Source organism: Podarcis melisellensis (assembly GCF_964234715.1).
Source record: "Podarcis melisellensis genome assembly, chromosome: 7".
NCBI classification, from domain to species: Eukaryota; Metazoa; Chordata; class Lepidosauria; order Squamata; family Lacertidae; genus Podarcis; species Podarcis melisellensis.
Genome location: NC_138539.1, coordinates 53,019,813 through 53,042,473, shown reverse-complemented (window position 1 = coordinate 53,042,473; position 22,661 = coordinate 53,019,813).

The window sequence follows — 22,661 nt, the reverse complement described above, 5'->3', positions numbered from 1 at the left end:
CTGAAAGAGGGTCAAGAGAGCATGCTGTGGGCCAAATCATGAAAGACACCTTATTGGCATACCTTTTCCTTTTTGAATAGGAAATGACATGTACTGTATTTGGGGAGGGAATTCCCATGTGGAAGTGGGTCCCATGCTGTGCTGTATTGCCCATGCGCAATTTGTTCTTTATTGTTCTACATCAATAAGTACACTTTTTATTATTCTGCTTATGTTTGAATTACTGTATCGAGTAAGTAAATACACAGTTGTGCTGAAAAATCCCTTTGATGCATAGTTGTTTGCTGACAAGAGTCAATCACAAAAAACAGAAATGTGGAACTGCTTTCAGGAAAGGACACTGTTTGCTCATTGTGATTGTCTTAAAATCTGCTCCACTTCCCAGTGGGGAGGCATTGTGGTGGACTGCCTGGCCACCCACTCCCCTCCGGGGGTGGGGGACGAAATCCCGCGTCACCCAGAGGTTCCTGTCCACATCATTGTCCAGACAGCCAAGCCACTGGCTGGGGGAGGGGCATGGCTGGGCCCCATTTAAACTGAGGCGCGAGCCGGAGAGCTTCCTTTTGGCACACTTCCTCGATCTCCCTCCCTATTTTCAAGTTTCGACATTGGCCTTGCTATGGATGATGGGGGAGGGGAGGTGTGGCCATCACCTGCCCCTCCAAGCTTAAGGGTATTCCGTTAAAGGATTCCGGGGGTGTGGACCTTGTCTGAAGCCCAGGGTGGGGCTAGGGCCATGCCACAACCCCATCGGGAACCCAGGGGGAGCTCAAGTTGGTTTGCATCAATGGGGCTCCCCCTACCGGTGGTTGACCCTTACTAGACTCCCTGCGTGATGGGCAGGAGTAAGATACAGTCAGGTCAGTTCCAATGCCTAAGCCAATACTGCTCACATTCTGCAACCAATAAAGTTGTGGCCTACATTTGCCCAATAACCATTAAACTAATATATGTGTCCTTGTGTCTTATTCATCAACAAGGGGGGTGGCTTTGGGGTCTCGACACGCAAACACATTTCCCCAAAATGTGTTGAGGAAAAATCTGTTTCCTAAATTTGCCTGGACTTATATTTATGTTTCCTTTACCTTAACCAGTTTTTGTTTAATAATTTTTTTTTGTTTTTGTTTTTATTTATTTATTTATTATTATACTCCTATCTGACTAGGCTTCCCCAGCCACTTTGGGCGGCTTACAACATATCTAAAAACATAATAAAAATATCAATCCTTAAAAGCTTCCCTAAACAGTGCTGCTTTCAGATGTCTTCTAAAAGTCAGATAGTTGTATATTTCCTTGACATCTGACAGGAGAGTGTTCCACAGAGAGGGCCACCACTACTGAGAAGGTCCTCTACCTGGTCTCCTGTAACTTCGCTTCTCGCAGTGAGGGAACCAGCAAAAGACCCTTGAAGGAGGACCTCAGAAATACTGAAACTCTCATCTCCACATCAGCACAATCCTTATCTTTATGGATGAAAGCCTCTCATAAGCATGGCTACTCAGAAGAAGAAGAAGAAGAAGAAGAAGAAGAAGAAGAAGAGGAGTTTGGATTTGATATCCCACCTTTCACTCCCCTTCAGGAGTCTCAAAGCGGCTAACAATCTCCTTTCCCTTCCTCCCCCACAACAAACACTCTGTGAGGTGAGTGGGGCTGAGAGACTTCAAAGAAGTGTGACTGGCCCAAGGTCACCCAGCAGCTGCATGAGGAGGAGCGGAGACGCGAACCCGGTTCCCCAGATTACGAGACTACTGCTCTTAACCACTACACCACACTGGCTCTCGAAGAAAACCCTATTGAATTCAACTGACCTTCACCCGGGTTGATGACATAGAACTTCAATCTAAATTTCTCTACACTTTCTACTGTACATTAGAAATCTTTTAACATGGTTAGAAACCATGCGCAAGGAACATATGGAGTGGGAACATTGCCAGAGCAGAAATCAGTGGCTGGGAGCAAGAAAATTCTTCTTGAACTCAGATTAAAATATCAGAAGAATTCAGGGATTCATCTCAGAAAGAAGGTCAGCATTACAATTCATTGAGATGTATTTTAGTCCCAGGAACATAACGAATCTCAGCACTGTCATTAGTTCCCAAGAAATATTTCAAGTAATTTTGTCCACCGAATAGTGGGTGTTAAGAAGGTTCCCATTATATCTTGACTCCCAAATTATTCTGCAAAGAAAGCTCAGTTTCCATCAGATTGTAAACTGTTCAGTAATTTCTAGGTTCCCCATGTTCTCATGGTCCCAACATCATACATCAAGGCCTTGCACCCCTAAGTAGGTGTAGGGTCAGCCTATATCTACAATGAACCTCAGTGGTTTCTGATAAATTCTAGTCCAGTCTGCAATGGATGAAGAAAAGCACATGCCAAAATCTGCCTTTGAAGTTCATGGTTTCCTTGATTCTGGTGCATTATAGTTCTAAATTCCTTTAAAAAATAAATAAATAAAAAATCACCAGTTACCATCAAGAGGTTTATATTGCTTTATTTATTTCTTTAAAGGTTTTATATGCCATTTTACATTTACAATAAGTAAAACAAAAGGAAAGAAATAACAAAGTGAGTCACAACATAACATACAGAACATCATCCAACAAAAATCAGTAATCAGTGCAGGTTATCTTGCATTCTATTTTGCTCTAGGACTACATTACATTATGCTCTTGTTAACTGCTCTAACATTATGCTTTAGGTCTGTATAAAAGCCTTTAGGAGCTGGCATATGTCAATGACACAACTGTACATCAGAGCCTAGAAGCCTTGATAGTTTTTGAAAGGAATGTGAAATATAGTTGTGATTCTTAACTTTTTCTTTTGGGTACCAGAAAAGATGTCCTGATTTTTCTTGAATTTGTTGAATCAGAACCTATCCCTCCACTTTCCCAAAATCTATTATAACTATTCCATTGTCAGAAGAGATCCCTTTCCTATTTATTCTCCAGTGAAGCCCTCCTTATTTTGTCTGTGCAGCAAGTAAAATTTAAGTGGATTTTTTTTTTCAGAATTACAGCTTAGTAAGATCAAGCAGCCAGAAACTGCCAGGTCAGCCATATTCTTAAAAAGGGACTTGGAAAAGGTAAATTCAAAGTGAAGGAGTTGAAACATAGATATATGGAATTTAAAATATACATTTAAATATAACTGAAAGAAAATAGTTCAGTAGCGGTTGTGGGAAGGTAGCTAAAAGTCTAGGTGTTTGATTAAACCAAACCTATTCAAATGTCAGTTGTGTGATGAATGTAGTTGGAAATTTCCCAGTGCATATTATTTTTCAAGATATTAAGTTTTGTTACTATTCTACTGCAAGCAATCCACCCTAAGGCAACTCTCCAGTTATGAATATAATGTTTAGAACATTCTGTTTTGTTGTCTTATTGAATATAGAGAAGGGTGGCCTGATCATGTCTCATACGGGCTCCAGTAATGATTGGTCCATGACACCTAGGACAGCAAAGATAGAGGAAGATTTATATCTTGACTAGAGCTGATCTGACACTGAACACACCTTTCTAAATAAACCTATAAATCTCATAAGAAAAATATATATTCAAAATTAGGTAAACATATTAGGTAAAAAAAAATCAACAGATTTGTAGCCTGTGTTTTAGCTATTTAATAACATTATTTGAATCCATGATAGACTAGCTGGTGGCATTGCATAAGAAGTAGTTCATCTGGTGGGATGGAGTTTCAGTACCAGCTTTCTAGAAGTGACGTACCTGCCATTTATCAAGAAGGGGAGGGCCAACGTGGTGGAGTGGTTGGGTGTCAACCTCAACGTAGTGTCAGATTGCTTCTATTTTTGTGCACAAAAAGCTCCTACATCCCCATCTTCCTCCTGGCAAGTGGCAACACTGGCAGGAAGCTAGCATTCTGGCTCCACTCCATCAAGCTTTCTTGCCTAACCCTGGTGGACAGACACAACCACTGTACTCAGAATTCATAACTGTACAGTTATATTCATGCAGCTTCTATTTTGATTGGTATAGGAAGAAGAAAGTTTGCTAATTGTCCTGCTCCAAAGGACTTCAAAGAGTGTCAAAACAGATTATTCTCCCCCCCCCCCAAACAGGCAAGCAAAGAAAAACTGGCAGGCATGGTGCAATATGTAATAATATGTGTGCTGCCGTTACGATATGTGTGGAATCAGATGCTGCATATTTATATGCAGTTATGTTAAGATGCTCCCTGCCTTCCACATTTCAAGTAAATGCAGTAGTTCCTCAGGTTAAGTACTTAATTCGTTCTGGAGGTCCGTTCTTAACCTGAAACTGTTCTTAACCTGAAGCACCACTTTAGCTAATGGGGCCTCCTGCTGCCGCCGCACCGCCAGAGCACGATTTCTATTCTCATCCTGAAGCAAAGTTCTTCACCTGAAGCACTATTTCTGGGTTAGCGGAGTCTGTAACCTGAAGCGTATGTAACCCAAGGTACCACTGTACATATATCTACATATAAAAGTTACAAAATTTCATTGCAGAGGTTCTGTCCCTCCCTAGCTGCAACTGCAGAAGCCTTCCATACAGCAGATAAACTTCTCAAACAGGTGGTATTTGAAGGATAATTGGTTGCATATCTCAGATCAATGGGTCATAAAAGATGTGGTGCTCTCTGATAGGCTAATACAATAAAGTTAGTTTTCACAATGTATTTCCAGATGAAGTTGAGATGAAGCTCAAGACTGTAATTCTACAGAGTATGTAGTCAAACCTGTGGTCATAAGAGCATGGGCAGGGGTTTCAAGGGAACCAACCCTGGCCTTATCTTTGTGTTTTGTTTCCACCTTTTCCTGGGCAGTGTCAGTGACTATGTTGTTTTGTTCTCCATTGCAGCAGTCTCTCACTTACTCATTCTAATCAAAATCTAATTGAAATCTAATTCATCTAGGTAGGGTTCATTAAAATAGATTAAGTTAAGATTAGATTAATTTTTCCGAAGAGCTGAGAAATTAAAATACATTATAATAGTGTTCTCAGGCATTAGGGAAAAGGGGTTGAGCTAAATTTCTTTATAGAACACAACTTAGCAGAAAGGCAGCTGGAATGTGTGTACCCCTGGTGGAAAATATTGATCAAGCAGATTTTGTCTTTTAATCTCAACCACGTGTGACTGATATTTGGATAGATAAAGTTGTAACAGAAGGGAGGGAAACACGGTCCCTTTGAGAAACAATGCTTCGCAAGAATTTTGATTCTTTTCTACTTTTAATTCTGGACTTTGATCTGACAAGTACTAATATCTCTGGAACAGGAATGAATTAGAGCTTGATTTTTTTTTATGTCACCTGATCTAAAGTATAAATGGTGCCTAAATGTTGGTCTGCTGCAGTGTCACACAACAAGGAGAACTTCACATAAGGTAAGGATCTAGGTTCTTTCACAAGAGCCTACTGTGCAGGGAAAGTACTGGCAAAAAAGTACTCTGAAGGATTAAATGCTCTGCTTATCAGCTGCTTAGCTCAGGAGTCAATCCTGTTGGCTGTAGGTTGCTCCTTTGCAAATGCCTTCTGTTATGTACTGAAGTTCTCACCCTGGGCCAGCAGGGGGATACTGTAGATAGTTATGCAAATAAGGGATCGAAAGTGACGTTCAGTGATTGGATAGTTTTAGAAAGTTGTTACAGTTACGTTGTACTGGAGCTCTATATAAGCAGGCTGGCTGAACCCTTCAGTTCAGTTCTGTTCTAGCCTGTGAATAAACAAGAGCTGTTTGAAGAATCGCTGTGTCATCTGATATGTTCACCCACAACTTAACACCTTCCTCACAGGAAAAGTCCCTGTGAAGCAGAACCCTGCACCCCGCTGAACAGAGGAAGATGCAATCCTATGTGGTGCTTTTTTTTTTGCAAGTGCTCTTTGCAGCTCTATGCAGGGCTTGGGCTAACCTGTCTATAAGACTTTAGCTAGCTTCAGTCTTAGACTGATCCTTTTTATTACTATAATATATATTTATATCCTGCATCTTTCCCTGACAGGGACTCAAGGTGGCTTACAGCTAAGAGAGAAGCAGTTAAAAACATAGGTGTATATGTATGGGGGGAAATTATTTTTAAAAACTGAACATTAATGGAATATATATATGCAGGGGAGGACTTTGGTAATCTTTCATAATATGATGCACCATGTGAGGTCAAAATTTGGCACCCCCATATGGATCTTCTCAATTTTGCACCCACTTGTCTTGGCACCCTGTGGGGGGAAACTGCCCAAACTGCCCTAAATCTGGTTCTGGTATATGAGATCCATGAAAACAAATGGATCATTACAGTACAAACATCACAGCACTAGTAATTTCTTTCAGTCTGTTCCCAAGAGTTGGAGGGAAAGCTGCCTGTGTTGAATGAATGAAGTCTATTCATCTGAAGGGGTCCAACCTGTTTTGTGGTTATTGCCTTTGACCAAGTGGAAGGGGGATAATGGGACTCCACTAACTCTTCTGAGCTAGAGTCCTCTGTCAGACGAGGCAATATACCATTTTGCTGCATTGAATAAGTATTGGTACAAGGGCTCATCTTGAGTAAGTTGAGGGATGACCACATGAGGGCTCCGGCAATTTGGGAGGAGGTCAGAGCCTAACTTTACAAGTCCTCCCTTCTTGCAAGCTAAAACTTTCCTGCGGATATATTCCTCCATACGCAGTGTTGGCTTCTGCTAGTCACCAATTTGGTGTAGCTGACTAGAATTTCTTTGGGGAGCAGGAATTTCTTGATGGGCTTTAGTGTCCCTGCTTTTTCACCTATTCCACATTGCTGGGATCAGTTTGATTGGCATTTGGGAGTGGTATGTTTCGGTTGCCTGTTTGAGCATTGAGTTTGGACAGGTGATGAAGTTGGGGAGAAAAAAGTACACCCTTCAGGAATCTTTCGGTGCATAATGCCAGGCGGGAACCCTTTTAGCTTGAAATGTTCATTCTGGGTGCACCCTGGACAGTGGGGTCTCTCTGTGTGTGTTGGGCTCATAGAAACTGTTATGTACTGAGTTGAATAGGATCCAAAAGGCGGCAGTCTGATTGGTCCTAGAACAACAGGATTCAGAATGCAGCAGCCTGATTGGTCCTAGAACAATAGGCTCCAGAATGCAGCAGTCTGATTGGCCCACAGGAGCCACCCAATCCAGCTCCAGGTGGAAGTGAATCCGCGACCTGATTGGCCTACAGGAGAATCCCAGAATTAACCAATCACATGGGGCCCATTGTGCAAATAATGTATATAAAACAGACATTCTGGGGGTGGGAGAACTTCCATTCCTCCTCACCATTATGAGCTGAATAAAGAGCATTAAATCCACTCTCGACTCCGAGTATATTTCAGAAACATAGAATTGTAGAGTTGGGAGGGACCACCATCTAGTCCCCCTAAAATACAGGAATCACTTTCCTTAATCCTGAAGTCTTGAACCCATGACCCTGAGATTAAGAGTCTCCTGCTCTACCAACTGAGCAAGCTTACCTAGGAAGGTTGGAGTCATTTCCTACCATCCTTAGCTGGGGAGTCACATGCATCCTCCCCGTGATGCATCACATGCCCAGGGGTTTGGGGTATGCTTCCCTACCAGAGTTTGCTAAAATCCTCAGCTGCCCATACTCTTTTGAATCTAGTCCATTTGTTCAGTTTAGTTTGAAATTCCTCCGCTTTTTATATTAATAGATATAACCATTATCCCAGTGCTTTGTGTTGTGACTCTTCTTTGTGGTGTGGAGGCAAAGACAACTTGTCCCAGTCCGTAGCCTATAAAAACCCCACATGAAAAGACTACCCTATTAACTGTAATGGCTGCATGAAATAAAGGGAATATGTACATAGAATTGGGTCCCTATGTTGAAGTGGGTGGACAAGCTCTTGCGCTTACTCTGTGTGTGCAACAAAGCTGTGACATGCACGAAGAACCAATAAAGTGGGGCATTTAAATTTAGGAACGGCTTAATTTTAACTCAGTGGAGAAGAAACTGCTGTTAAAAAATAGGTCAGGAAGAAATTATTAGAAACCTATTATTGAGTTCATGGGAAAGAGTCCAAAACAGAACACTTTATGCTATGCTAAGCTCTGTAACACTTGCGTCAACTGTATACAAAGTTCCCCATGAAATAAACCTTCAATTTGTGCTACAGAGTTTTGAACTTTTCATTCACTTGATGGGAGCAGAAATTGCATGTCAATGTGTTCCATTGCCCTCTTGCAAGCATTCAGAACCATTAGGTGTCAAAACTAGCCGGGTGAAACCTTCAGTGTAAATAGGGTGGTCCCAATCCCACAGCTCTTGTTCTCACATAAGGAGCCAGGTGCTATCACAGAGCTTCAAACCAGCAAACACTCTCTCATTTTCTTCAGTATTGCAAAATATTCCTGTGGCATTCGTACAGAGCCCCCGGTCATCTCACGGACTATTGACCCATACACCACTAGTCCGCTGCCACCAACCAGGTCCTCCCTGGTAAAATCACTTCAGTCTCAGTCAGCTTCTCAATTAATAAAGAAGAGTGTATTTTATTTCAGACACAAACAAAACTTTTACAGCATTCCAAACGTTGTTGCTCTTTACTTTCTTACTCTTATTTTCCTCTCTCTATCTGTTCTACCTTCCCACCCTCAAAAACCCACTGCCTTAACTGTCTCTCTATTACCAACTGCCTTTCCCAACCAGCCAACCCACTAAATCCAACCAACTACCCACTAACAACTCCCAATGAACTCCTCCACAAACTCCTCCCAGAACTGGTTTTATAGTCCCACTGACTCCACCCCCCTGGGTCCTGACTGGGCAACCTGTTTAACTATCTCACCTCCAGCACTCTCTCATATATATTAACGTCACAATTACATACAGGTAATCCAATTTTATACAGTACATGGAGACAAAGAAAAGAATTGGGCAGAGGGAAACTTCATATGTCAATACTCCATAAAGTTTTGGATTACACACTGGACAGACATCATTTTCACTTCAACATTCTCTAGGGATGGAAACAAATTTCACTTGGTTGAAAGATTCACACCTTCTATACTAATATATCAGATTGGAACATAACTATTCTTCAGATTTATCAGTTCTCTGACTTTTGTGATACAGTTCTTGGCTGAAAAAGGCACATTTCACTTCTTTCCAAGCATCAACAACCCCTGAATCCATGCCTGGTCCTGATAGATTTTGGTAGCATTTGACACGTACCTGAAGCTGAGAGTGAAAAGCCACAGACTAGCTCCAATAGGAAGCTCAGAAGTGAACACTGACTAGCAAGGTGTACCCCTATTTGGGTCTAAACAAAACAGAAACTTGGCAAATGTCCAGAAGATAACAATCCATGCCTTGCAGGCTGTGATATTTGGTGGGCTTGGGGTGTTGAAGAATTCTGATGAAAACAGAAATAGAAGAAAATGTCAATGTTTGCTTATTCATCTAATATCTGGAACTGAAATCAATTCAGCCAATACCAATCAGTATTCACTGTTGCTCTTGGTTGCTTTCAGTTCACAAATGACCCATTTTAATTGTGTTTCCTTTGCTTTGAAATGAGTGACATTTGCACTGAAATTAATGGTGTGAAAACAATGATGTTCTTAATTACATTAAATATGCAACTTATATAAATTATCTCAAATTGCATACACAAGATGAATAACATTTGTCAGAAAACAATCTGCAGCAGAATAGAAACAGTGCAGATGGTGAGAAAGTTGGGTTAGAAGGGAAATTGCTGCCTTCTAACATCCTTAGGTGGGCTGCAGCTCATGCATGTTTAAATTCATGTATAAATTAAGAGGAAATACCAACAGAATATAAAATCCATTTGAAGAGATACAATATAGAGAGTGAAAATATTGTTGGTTCCAAGTAAGAATCTTTGATCCTTGTTCATCTGCGAGCATGTTAAAGTGTGCCGGAATTGTCTGCCAAGTTGAAAACTTCAGAACATTTCCCCCCTTCTAATCTACATAAAGAACGTTGTTCAGAATGTAATGATATCTCCCTGGGAGTTCACATTAGTTCTCTGATCTAGAATTGTTTTGACAGGAATTATGTTAGACAAGTCATTTTTCATCTATTAGTAATTAAGTTAAAATGATTGGAGGGACTTAGTCAAGTGCCTAGATGAAATGGATAAGGTCTTTTATGTGTCCTAATGGAAATTGTCTGATTAAGTAGTGGAGGTCAATTTAATTAAAATGCTCCAGTGGGTGAAGGAGGTAAGCAAAGATCTTTCCGAAACTTTATTGGCTCCTTATCAGATAAAGTCTGCATGGAGAGCTGCTAAAGGGTGTGGTAGTGTGTCTATCTTTTATGACTGGCTTTCTTTTAAAAATTGTTCCTATCACATGAGTTGAATTAAGAAACGCAGCATCAATATGATTTCCCCAGGCCTTCCTTTAATTGAATTTGGTCTAAGTTTGCATCTCTCGAGTGGGAAGTAATCATGATGTTGCTTTCTTGATAGGAACAATGCAGCAAAACTGAAAAGCAAACACTTCTGATGCTGTTAACAATAACACACGGGTGAACATGTATGGTTATAGTAAATAGCTGTTCTCTTTCAGCTTTGGTGGACACTTTCAGTACCTTCCTAATGTCAGAGAAGTCAGGAAAATTTCGGTTGCACTGACCGGTAGGAGTGCCAGATTGGGGCAGTTTAGGCACACCAAGAGAGCCAATCTCATTGTCCCCTGCCGCGTCGCCTCACCACTCTGCCACGTGGTAGTGACACCACTGACAGGAGACTTGGTGCTGCACTTCACTGCTGACCACTCCTCCTGTTGGTCTTTAAATACTTAAATGAAGGCTGACCAGTCCAGAGACTTCATACTGCTTGCCAGTCACAAGGGATGATAATGCATCCCGCTTTCACTTTCTGGGCCTGAACACACACACACAGAGAGAGAGAGAGAGAGAGAGAGAGAGAGAGAGAGACCAAGATAATTTGCTCAACTGGTTTACTTGTGAGATCACTTTATCCATGTATGCCAGCTCAGAACTGTTAGAGGTGCCATATAACGCTTGTTCCTGCATTTGTAATAAATTGCCAGCATTCACACTTTGGAACTTCCTCCCAATTGATACCACGCAAGCACATTCAGTGTACTCTTTTCAGCACCTGCAAAAAAACCCCACACCAAGCCTATTAAGACATGTAGAATGTTGACATGTGCTTTAATCTGGTTTTTATCTTATTGTTGAATTTAATTATTATTTGAATATTTTGAATAGTTGTTTATAATTATTATTTTTGATACCTTTAATGTTTTATTCTTCCATAAACTAATTTGAAGTTCAATCAAGTGGTGTATATCTGTCTGTGTGTGTGTGTGTAGGAATAGAGTAAAAATAAACTAGATTCCAGCCTCAGACAAGGTTTATAATTCAGATCCTGAAGTTCCTGACAACTAGCTAACGTCATTTCCTATGAATTTGTATAATGCATTATTAGACCACACATACTGCTGTTCCTATATCTACAGTGATGTCAAAATCTGCCCTCCAATTTATGAGGATTTTTATTCCTTGGCAATAGAATAATGTGTTTTTCTACCACACTGTCAGACTGGACACTTGATAGTTTCTTGAGAATTCCTTTAGAATTTTGGTAGGTGCAAGGCTCTGAGCTTAACTTATTTTTGTGAATTAGTGAAGGGTCCTGTGAATATATTTTCATTTCCTGTAAACATTTTCCCAGCACTCTGCAAGCTTCCTGGATGATTCCTGATTTTTTTTGGGGGGGGAGGGGGAAGCCTGATGAGAAGGGTTGCCTTAAGATGGCTTCTACTGGGTTTCAACTGAAGCATGGGCACCCAGGAAGGCTGTAGAGCATGGACCAATGATGAGATGGTTCAATGAATGAAAGAAGGAATACTCACAAACTACTTCAAAAGCAAGGTAAGTGCAACAAGAACCCCACATGCAACCAATGAGAATTTCACACAGATTCTTCTCTCCCCTTTGATGATTTTGGAATCTATTTCCTCCCTCATTAATTGATGCAGAGTGGTTAAAAACAAAGAGGAGGAAATTTTGACACATCACTATCCCAAATTATGCTCCACCATAATGCAGGAACTATGCCAAAGACAACCATTGCCCAGAACTCTTCCCAATAGTATAGGATAGTTATCCCACAGAGGCAAGTGCATGTAATCTTATCAGAGAATGCATTGGTTTTCTGATGTTTCTTGCTGACTGACATTTTGCATATGCTGAAGTACAAGGATCGGCAAAATCATTTCCACTTTATGCATCTATGACATGTCAATTGTCTACTACCTTAACCAAATAATAGGTTCCTTCTAATTGTGGGATGTAATCCATTGGTACAGTCAAATGCAACATTCCTTATTTCCCTAGAGTGGGCACAGCCAAGGGGACATCCAGTCAGTGTAATTTCCTGTTCCACTAACTGGATCATTCTCCCCTGCATGTGAGCTGGGAGATGGGCATGGTTCTGGTTGACTCCATAAAAGAGCCGAGTCATGCAGCCATTTTGTCAGTCGTTCGTCTTGCTTCACTTGCTCTCTTGCTTGTTGCTGCTCTTTTGCTGCCATGCTGCTCTCCTGCAGCCATTTTGTTGTCTTAATGTATTTTTGCTGTCTGCTGGCTCTCAGCCAGCAGAACATGAGTTCAGTCTCCATGTGAGATGAACTTACAATCAGTTTGTGTAACTACTAAGTAAAGCCTGCCTTTCAGGGATCACATCGTGAACGGCAATGTGAGTAAACTTGTTGTTACTTTGCTCAGAAAGACTTTCGTTTCTTTATTCTTTTAAGAGGGATAAAAGGGGACACCAGGAAATAATCTTAACTAAGAGATTCAAACGAATCTGCAAACTAGCTTCCAGTTATATTGAGGGGAATGTGCTCCGCTACATCACTTACTAGCGTGAGTGAAGGAAGGATAATACTTATTCAATATATCCTTTCCTAGAATCCTTAACATTCCCATTTTATAGCAGCAGATTTTGCATTTGGGCATTAGGCCTCACTTATTTGAGGTTTTCTTACTATGAAACTGTATACCATCTTTGTTAAATAAATAAATAAAATGGCACATTTTTCTATGTCTCCTTGTGTGTTGGAAATAGTTGGTTGTATACAATAGGCCTAGGTTCATGATCTAAGTATATTAACTAATAAAGTGATGGAATGCCCTAACTTTCACAAAGCAGCGACTTTAAAAAAAGGGGTTTTTTGGGGTAGAATTCTCTTTTTAATACAGTTCACTTCAGGGTGTCACAAAACCAGACATTTTCTACTGACTAATCATGCTTAAATATTTGTTTTTTAAAATGGATATTTGAAGTCATAATTACCCCCGTTTTTGAGACTCTGGCCTCGTAATTCATAACTGTTTGCTTTAGGTTAATTTGATCTGCCTTTATTTAGTTGGTGGCTGTGTAATTTGCCTTAATTTGGATCACCTTCATTTAATTTGTTCAATTTGGTTTCTTTGTCCTTGGGAAAATGAAAGTGAAACTGACACAAACCAGGTTAATGCATCTCCAGAACATTTCAAGGCATTATTTATCTAATCAAGAGACTTGTTCAACAACATGTGATTCATTATACGCCAATTGTAAATTTCCCACAGCTGGTCACATGGAATATCTGCATTTCACTGCATTGTGCTATGTATCAATTCATTGTGTTTTGTTATTTCAGTACCTGGTGATTTGTATGATCTCATATAGCATTAATTCATTTACATTGTCACAAATATGATGGAACCCATTCTTGTTTCTTTCTTCTGAGCTGAATTCCAGATCATGCTTTAAAATGCAGGCTAGTACACCCTTCATTTTACTGAGCACTATGAGAACAGCTTTAGGCCATGTCTATACTGGGGACTCCATGGATCTTGGGAGAGTAAGAATAATCATCCTAGCTTCTACTTCCACTGTCTTCATCCTTATCAACTATGAGTTGGGAGGATCATTTTTAAAATGGGAAGCCTGCTTTACTCAGGTGGTGATTGAGAATATGATAATCTAGAGGTCCCTGGCTTTAAAACTATATCTCATGAGTTTTGCCTTGCTCAGATCTTTTGCATTTTTGGAATCTAGAAAAATACATTAAAAAAAATTCCCAAAACTTTAGGATCTGTTAATTTTAAGCTTTCCCTTGTTTCTCATGCTTGTAGAATTGCATAGTTGGAAGAGACCTTGAGGGTCTCTGTGCAATGTAGGAATTTCAACTAAAGCATCCATGAAAGATGATGATCCAACTTCTGCTTAAAAACCTCCAAGGAAGAAGAGTCTACCACAGGCTTCCTCAACCTTGGGCCTCCAGATGTTTTGAGACAACAGTTCCCATCATCCCTGACCACTGGTCCTGCTAGCTAGGGATCATGGGAGTTGTAGGCCAAAAACATCTGGAGGGCCAAGGTTGAGGAAGCCTGGTCTACCATCTTCTGAGGGACTCAGTTCCACGATTGAACAACTCTTGCTGTTAGAAAGTTCTTCCCGATGTTAAGTTGGAATCTCTTTTCTTGTAACTTGAAGCTATTGGTTCAGATCCTGCCTTCCGAAGCAAGAGAAAACAGCCTTTTAGATATTTGAAAATGGCTATCATATCTCCTCTCAGTCTTCTCAGTTCCAGGCTAAACATATCTAACTCCCTCAACCGTTCCTCATAAGGCTTGGTTTCCATACCTTTGATCATCTTGGTTGCTCTTCTCCACACACGTTCCAGATTGTCAATATGCTTCTCAAATTGTGGCACCCAGAACTGGACATAGTATTCCAGGTGTGGTCTGACCAAGGCAGAATAGAGCAGTACTATGACTACCCTAGATCTTGACACTATACTTCTGTTGATGCAGCCTAAAATAGCATTAGCTTTTTTGCTGCTGCATCATACTATTGAGTCATGTTAAGCTTGTCTAGTAAGATCCTTATCACATGTACTACTGGCAAGCCAGGTGTTCCCCATCTTATACTTGTGTTGCTGGTTATTCCTGCCTAAGTGTAAAACTATTGAAATTCATTTTGTTTGTTTGGGCCTAGTTCTCGAATCAGTCATGGTCATATTCTTTTGAATAGTTCTAAACTGAGCAAGATCTTCAGAGGTTCCTAATGATTCACCTAATAAGAGAGAAGCCCCCAATAATAATCCCTATTTTCCCTGTCCATCCTTCCCACATCTCCCAAACACCCTCCAATGCACCAGAGGAAAAATGCAGAGGTCCTTAGAAATGGTAGTTTCTCAAGGGCTGCTAGAATGATACAACCCCTGCTCTCCACTGTTTTAGGCAGTGGGGGACTATCAGGAAGAGGAAACTCATTTTCCAAGTCATGGAATGATCTAAGTTATTCCAACTTTTGAGCAAAGTCAATCCATGGTGAGCTTCTCTATTATAAATATGCTATGTACGAAATGTATGAAAACAGGCAATTCTGGGAAAGCCAGTTACATAGACAAGTAAAAACTCATCAATACACGTGGTATCAGTTAAGATAAGTTCATGGCAATGTCCGTGAAAAGGCGACAGCAAGTTCTGTGGTACTCTTTCATATGACTAAATGATTTTACCCACCCTTGTATTGCTCGCTTTCTCTCTTGATTTTTTAGTGGTTGATTTGAAATTTGATCCAGGACAGTGTGTGACATTCTATTTTGGGTGGAGTCTAACCAGGCTAAATTTAAATATTTTCTCATAAATAACCCAATTCAATCAAAAATGGTTTCCTTTGTCCTAAAAAAAGGGAGGTGATTTCCTCCCATTTTCCTCTTATGCACAGAAACAGAGCAGCTGTTGCCTCAGGGACCCTTATGGTTCCAGATCCTTTGGGTATTGATGACTGCATCCTGTTGTTAAATGAGGATACAATGCAGTGAAAAATAAAATAAATCTGTAGTCACGCAGTGTAGTTCTGAACAGGTTTTCTTTTCAGCCTGAAACCTCAGTGAATGCAAACATCAGATAAATGCAAAAAAGAAAAAGAAAAAAAGGGAAAAGAGTTAAAGCAGGTGATGGGCTGCTGAGCTTCCCCTTTGAGAGTCAGAGTGGGTTGCATCTGCAATGAAAAAACTGCTTTTTTGACAGATGTATTTTTGTCTATTCTATCTCATTCATCTGATTCATCAAACAAGTATATTATATTGGATGGTGTTGTGAGTATGGGATATATGAATGTATGTGTTTGACTGTTGCTGATCTGTTTCAATCTATCTGCAGTGAGGTAGCCTGAGTTCATTTCGTTCTTTTGAAAGCTCCTCTGAGCTTTGTTTTGCTGAAGTTGAAGACACTTTGGGGGACAAAGAACAGAGACGAAACAGAGCTGAAATGAAATAGACATGAGATTTTAAGCTTTTAGAATTTGGCTTTGGAAATTCCTGCTGTGAAGGCTACCATTTATAAACTAAAATGCAAATGTTGGTGATTAATTTTTAAGGCAATCACCTTAAGATTCATGCAAGCATATTATAGCTGATGATAAAGATCTATATTTGCTTCCAGTTTTTTTTTCCTGCCCAGGTAGAATTCAAAGAACTCGCCAATCTTTAAAGCCATACAGGCAACCCCACAATTTATACAGGGGTTACATTCCGAGGCACCGCACATATATGTGAACTCATGTATAATTCAAAGCACCCATTGGAAAAGCCTGCAAACACCCTTTAAACCTGACAAAACCCTTTAAAAACCAGAAGCACTTACTAGGTAGACAGTAACAGTGGCAATTGTGATGCTTCATCTTCCTTGTCACTGGAGGATGATGAGGAAACATCAACAAAGGGGTGGACCAGTAAGAAGCACTTGCTGTTGATGGTTTGCTTCTGCTTTTGGCATTGGTGTCCTTCAGAGGAGGACACTCCTTCCACAGGTTCTTATTTTTATGTATTCTGTATTCCAATTGTTTTCAAACTGCTGATTTATTTTACGAGTCAACTTATACTGCATTGGATCTTAGGATCCTCTTGTTCTTCTTCAGTCCATTTTTGTGTGTGTGTGATTTCTGATCTGATTTATGAGTCCAGTAGCCAGACTGCTGGGTCACTGAAACTACTGGGAAGGATTTCTCCCTTTTGTTTACTGGCTAGAGAGTTGCAGGAGAAAAGGGATGTGGGGGGGGGGGGTGATGTCCAGACTTTCTTGTGGAGCTATGCTTATGTGCTTTAATTCTGGCTGTTTGGCAAAAAGTGTTTGTGTGTGTGTGTGTTGCAACTAAAAGGGTCATTAAATTACTTAGAGAATTTCATCCTGGCCCCTCTCACCAAATATGAAACCTTAGCTTCATCCTTGATTCTCCTTTTACTTTTAAAATTCAAACTACTGCAAAAACTTGTGATTCCCAAATTCTGCTGACATTCTGTTTCACTTTAACTATAGCAAAGATACTGATTGTCTTATTCTCTTGACTAATGTAACTTTCTTCTTTTAAATTTGTCTCTCAGATGTGTTCTCTTTCTTCCATTCTTAATATGACTGTTCCTTTCTCTGCATCTCTGTTTCCCCTTATTCTTCTGTTTACTCTCCCTTCAAAGAAGAGTTCATTCATTTCCTTTGGGTTTTTATTTTAAGCTCTTCACTCACTGGTCCCTTCCTATTCATTTTCTCTTCTTTCTCTTCCTATGGTCTTGTTGTCTTCCATCTGCTAATATTTCTTCTTACGGGTCCTTCCAGACAGCCTTTTTACTGTGCATTCATGATGATTTGTGCTCATGATGGTATCAGGGTGGTTATATGTGATCTCACTTTCAATACTGCTTAGGCCTGCTGCAGTTTCAAGGCAAGCATACTGCTTCATTTCCAATCAAAGCATGTCCCATTGGTTCCTGTTGAAATTCTGTAACATTTCATACAGAGTTCTTGTTTTTCTTGTGACTTTGTTGCACAATGCACAAGAATGCCCCCCAAAGATGATAATAACACCATAATGTTGGGGAAGCATCACGGAACAACTAATAAAGCTGAGTGAAGTGTGGGCAGTGCAGTATAAATCTGTCACAGACACTGTTACTGTATCAGTGACGCGTTGCAGATTACAATCACAAAAATCCACCAAGTTAGAGAGGCCCTTAGAAGAATCTCAAGTTATTTTTTCCTGTTCATGCCCACGTTTGTTCTTTGCTCTTTTCTCTGAAACTCACTAGCTCCTGAATCCAGGCTACCAGCTGCTTCTGTCCACAGCTTTACTGTGCATTGCCTTAAAACCAATATTTTTAATTATCATTTTTTTGCGGCCTTTGCATTCTTATTTATGGAAGTTGGAGCTTTCTCAATTTGACAAGTGCGATAACAGGAGAATTTAGGCAAAGCTTTTGTATTAAGAGCGTTTATCTGAACCCCTCCCATGTGGTGCTTTTAAAAATTTGCTCAACAAATACATAGGCAGATAGACAGAGAGATAAAAACATCAAACAACACTTCAGACAAGTTTGTTTGGGATGATGGTAGGATGTAGTTAATCATTAGTTGCTCTGATAAAGATGTTGCAGTTTCCAAATTATAGTGCTTTGAGGATGGAATGTTTAGAAGGCTCAGCTAAGTGATACTGCTGTTGTCCTCTAGGTTGAGGTCATACAGAGCTAATGTGTCCAGCATGTATATACAAAAGTTCTCCCTTTTTGCTAACACACACAGACACACACCCACACACACACACACACAGCTGGGTGGGTTTTTAGTTTTTAGTTTTGGTCAATTGACTGGAAAATAATGTCTCGGCAGCAGAATTGAACAAAAGAGGCCTTATCTTTAATCATGAAGCCAATACATTTGTTCAAAGCATACATTGGCTAAACGCCTAAATGACTCAGGACAAGAGAAACTATAGTTTGGATTCTAATGACAGGGGTTTTTTATGAAAAGGCTTGCAGGTTTTTCTCTGTTTAATTTGCATTGGTATTGATCTCTGCTATTGAATGTGAAATAGCAAATCAAAATCTCATTCAGTACAATTGGATAATTACCCAGACAGAAGAAGAAAAGCAATATCATTAAGAATTCTATCAATTCCCTTTGTGTCTTTGGTCCACATTTCCAATCAGTTGTTAATTCTGTTGAAGGTGTTTCAGAGAAAACTCAGAATTACATTGGAGATGACTTTATAGTTTAATTGCCAGTGTCAGGGCCCAACAGGGCTTGGGCTTCTAAGCAGTCATATTTTAGGGCTTGCAGAGAGTATTGGCTGTCAGACCAAAGGCAAAAGTGACACAGTCCAGGTGAGGTACCAGTCAAGTTCCAGTCGAGAGGCATGATTTAAAGGTTTGCAGACAGCATATAGAGTTGAATCCCAAAAGGCAGTAACAGAAAAGAAGTGAACAGAAGCTTAGCATGCAAAGTGTTCTCTGATGAAAACAAGACCAGTGCTACCATTAGACAGAGTGGGTCAGTCCATTGAAGCAGCAGATGATGAAAGGGGAATAGTGATGAGGTGTTGGAGGATAGAGTTATGCATGGCACTTTCCTTGCCCCTAAGCTACCCTGCTGCCATCAGGTGGGGTGGAGGACTCTGTCCTGTTGCCAGTGTTGAAGTAAGATTGTACTGCCACTTGAGTTGACTTCTGGATGTGGAATGAGGAAGGGGCACATATTATTCTTTGCCTCAAACAACAAAATATATTGAGATGACCCCCAGTGAGACAAGTAAGAACCAGTCCTTTATACAGATTTTATGGGCCCAAGTGAAGAGGGATTGTGCCTTGGGGATCAGTCAGCTGACAGGACCAATACTATAGTCTAGGTCCAACCCTTGACGTAAAAGGCTGTCTGACAAGATTGTGGGTGACATACAAGAGCTCTGCTAGTATAAGAAGCTAAATGTCAACATCAGACTTTGAACTACTCTCCAACAGCTTAGGTACTAGAGCAGGGCAACCCTGCCTTATCATCTCACTAGTTTCTTGACTTACACTACTACCACTCTCCTGCTTCCATTTACCTATCCATCAGCTTGTTCGCCAGAGCCTCAATTCAATGGTTGCCTTCGGACTTCCCTTGTTACTGCTTGGTGCTATTGCTTTTGGAGCTAAGTCTGTAGTGGGCCCTGTTGCCCAAACCAAGCTAGCACTCGGTTAGACACTGTAGGGCATTTTTAATATAAGTTTTAATACAATCTATGCTGGAAGTATCAATGACCTCAGGGGTGACTCTGTCTAATGTCCCAAGCCCAGAAGAATCCTTTTTGTTTGAAGCCCCTGCTACTCATGGAACTTTCATCTGGCTACTATGGATTTTACTGTTCACTGATAGACGTTTTAATCATAAATTTGTTTAATTTATTCAATGACACAGTAGCGTATCTATGTATTTATCATGCCAATGGAGTTGATATGGAAAGCAATTATGCACTGTCCTTGTGAAAGGCAATTTTTATTTTTCCAGGGATACCATTCAAGTGGTGCAGATGTTAAGAGAATAAAATATAATGAATTAGGCTGATACCTTGCTATTTCCAGGGTTAAAATATGGATAGGCATGCAGTGAATAAGGATGAGCACAGTATGAAGACTTACATTCTGTTAAGAGCGGGGGGGGGGGGGGAGATCTCCAGAGCTCCTCTTTTGCACAGCCATATGCTGTTTTCACACTTCAGGCCTGTCAAAGTTTAACAGATTAATCTAGATTTCTAATATGAAATCAAAGCCCCAAGAGGTTCTGTAAGAGTCTTGAAAATAAACATGAGCAAAAAATGTAGCATGGGGGAAAATAGCAAGGTTGTTTGCTAACTCTAAAAGCAAACATCTATATGTGTATGCTTAATATTATAGAGAGCTAGCACAGTTCACATAACATAAGATACAGAAATGTTGAAAACGCCTTGATCTCCATTCTCTGTTCTTCAGCCATGCTTTTGTTTGAAGTGTTTTGTTACAATTTTCACTCTGCCAAAGTGCAAAGCCCTGTCCTTGTTGCTCTTCTCTTTAGGGTCATACTAGATGAGATGTGGGAGGCAGATGTCACCGTGGAACAGGAGCTACAAATTAGATGGGTCCAGCAATGGAAAGGATAATGAAGATTCTGTGTCCATGTCCATTTTTCCTTACATTTTTCTTCTTCTCTTATGGCAGAAATTGCCAACATGATGCCCTCCAGATTCTGTTTGACTTGAACTCCCATCAGCCTTAATCAGCCAATGGTCAGGGATGACGGGAGCTATGGGTTCATAAATTCCAAAGTTGCAGTCCAACAAAATTCTTTTATTCCATCTTATCTTTCCTTCAGCTGATAGGAAACAAATTATTTTGTAAAATAAAAATGGGCCAATGCTCATGCAGTTGACATGTCTCATCAACTTTGTCCCCTAGTTGAAGTCCAGATTTTTAATATGCTTGAACTGAAAATAATCACATATTACTGTGAATTCATTTAGTCTGTTTTTAAAAATGGACACACACCCCATTTCACAGATTGTTTTTCATGATTGCTTCAAAATCACTGAAGCATTTGGAATTCATTGCCTTCAGACAAACTTGTCTTTGCTTTCAGGGGTATCAGCACTTAGCCAAACCTCAGGGGTTATGTAGCATCATGATATTATCATGCATAATCCCAGACAGACAGACAGACTTCGATCCATGTATCTTGTCCAGGACAGGGAAGAAACAGTTATTGGAAGTAAAAGTAAGGAAGAAAGGCATGGCAGCAAAGTACAGCAGATCGGAGATAAGTATGTGTTGTCACTTTTACTGATCTTTACCTTTTGCTATATCACTCTCCATCTTTGTGTATTCAGTCCCTGTTTACAAAGATCCAGATAAAAAGACTTGATTTGAGGCTTCTAAGGTCCCACCTGCAGCTCCTATGTTCCTTGCCTAGACACTTTTTCTCATGAGATCTTGCTGGCCATTTTGGATGCCATGATCTCATGCACTCTCACACTGTGCTTTCACCCTCAAAAAACAAACAAACACAAAAACACTTTTGGAGGGCGGGAGCAAGGTGTGGTCCATGTGACTCACCTGGGACCACATCCCAGGAGATACACATCCTGGTTTTGCATTGAAAAAAGTTGGAAGTTATATCCTCTTGATAATGACGAAATGGGAGTGGTTACTCTATTCTCCACTAAGTACCACATAGAACTTGAGGAAGAAGCTAAATGAATGATGCTCTTTTCCACTTCTTCTTTCAGATCTTCAAGAATCAGATATCCCTTGAAAGAGTGAAGAGAGTGAGAATGTCCTCTCTTTCTGTCTCTGGGAAGAGGCATTGATCCCGGAGCAATGAGAAGTGCACAAGCAGGACTGGTCAAAAATCGAACTTTGCCCATGGGCCTGAAAAGGTTGGAAACGCCTGTGCTTTATGCATTTGGAGCTTCCCTTGAAATGCAAATGGCATTTCAATTTTTCTTTTAGCCATCGCAGGAAGATAAAGAATTAAACTCTCCCTTCCTAGCTATTTTGCACCTGATATTTATATCACAAAGAACAAAAACCACATGCCTGCTAATTGCATTGGTCCTGAGTTTCAGATAATTTTTTGGCATACGATGGATGACTGCTTCACATCAGTACTTCAGGGGGATTATGCCAACAGCTACAGAAGCCCAATATCTTCAACATCAAGAACACTATGGAAACTTCAATGGGATGTAGCGAGAAGCTTGGTAGGTGTTTGATGTTAATACCATATAGTATTTTTATAATGGAAAATTTAGATGCTAAGACACTAAAACCCCTACTTTAGAACCTTATCATTTTACTCAACAAAATTTAAAGTCACATTCTTTCC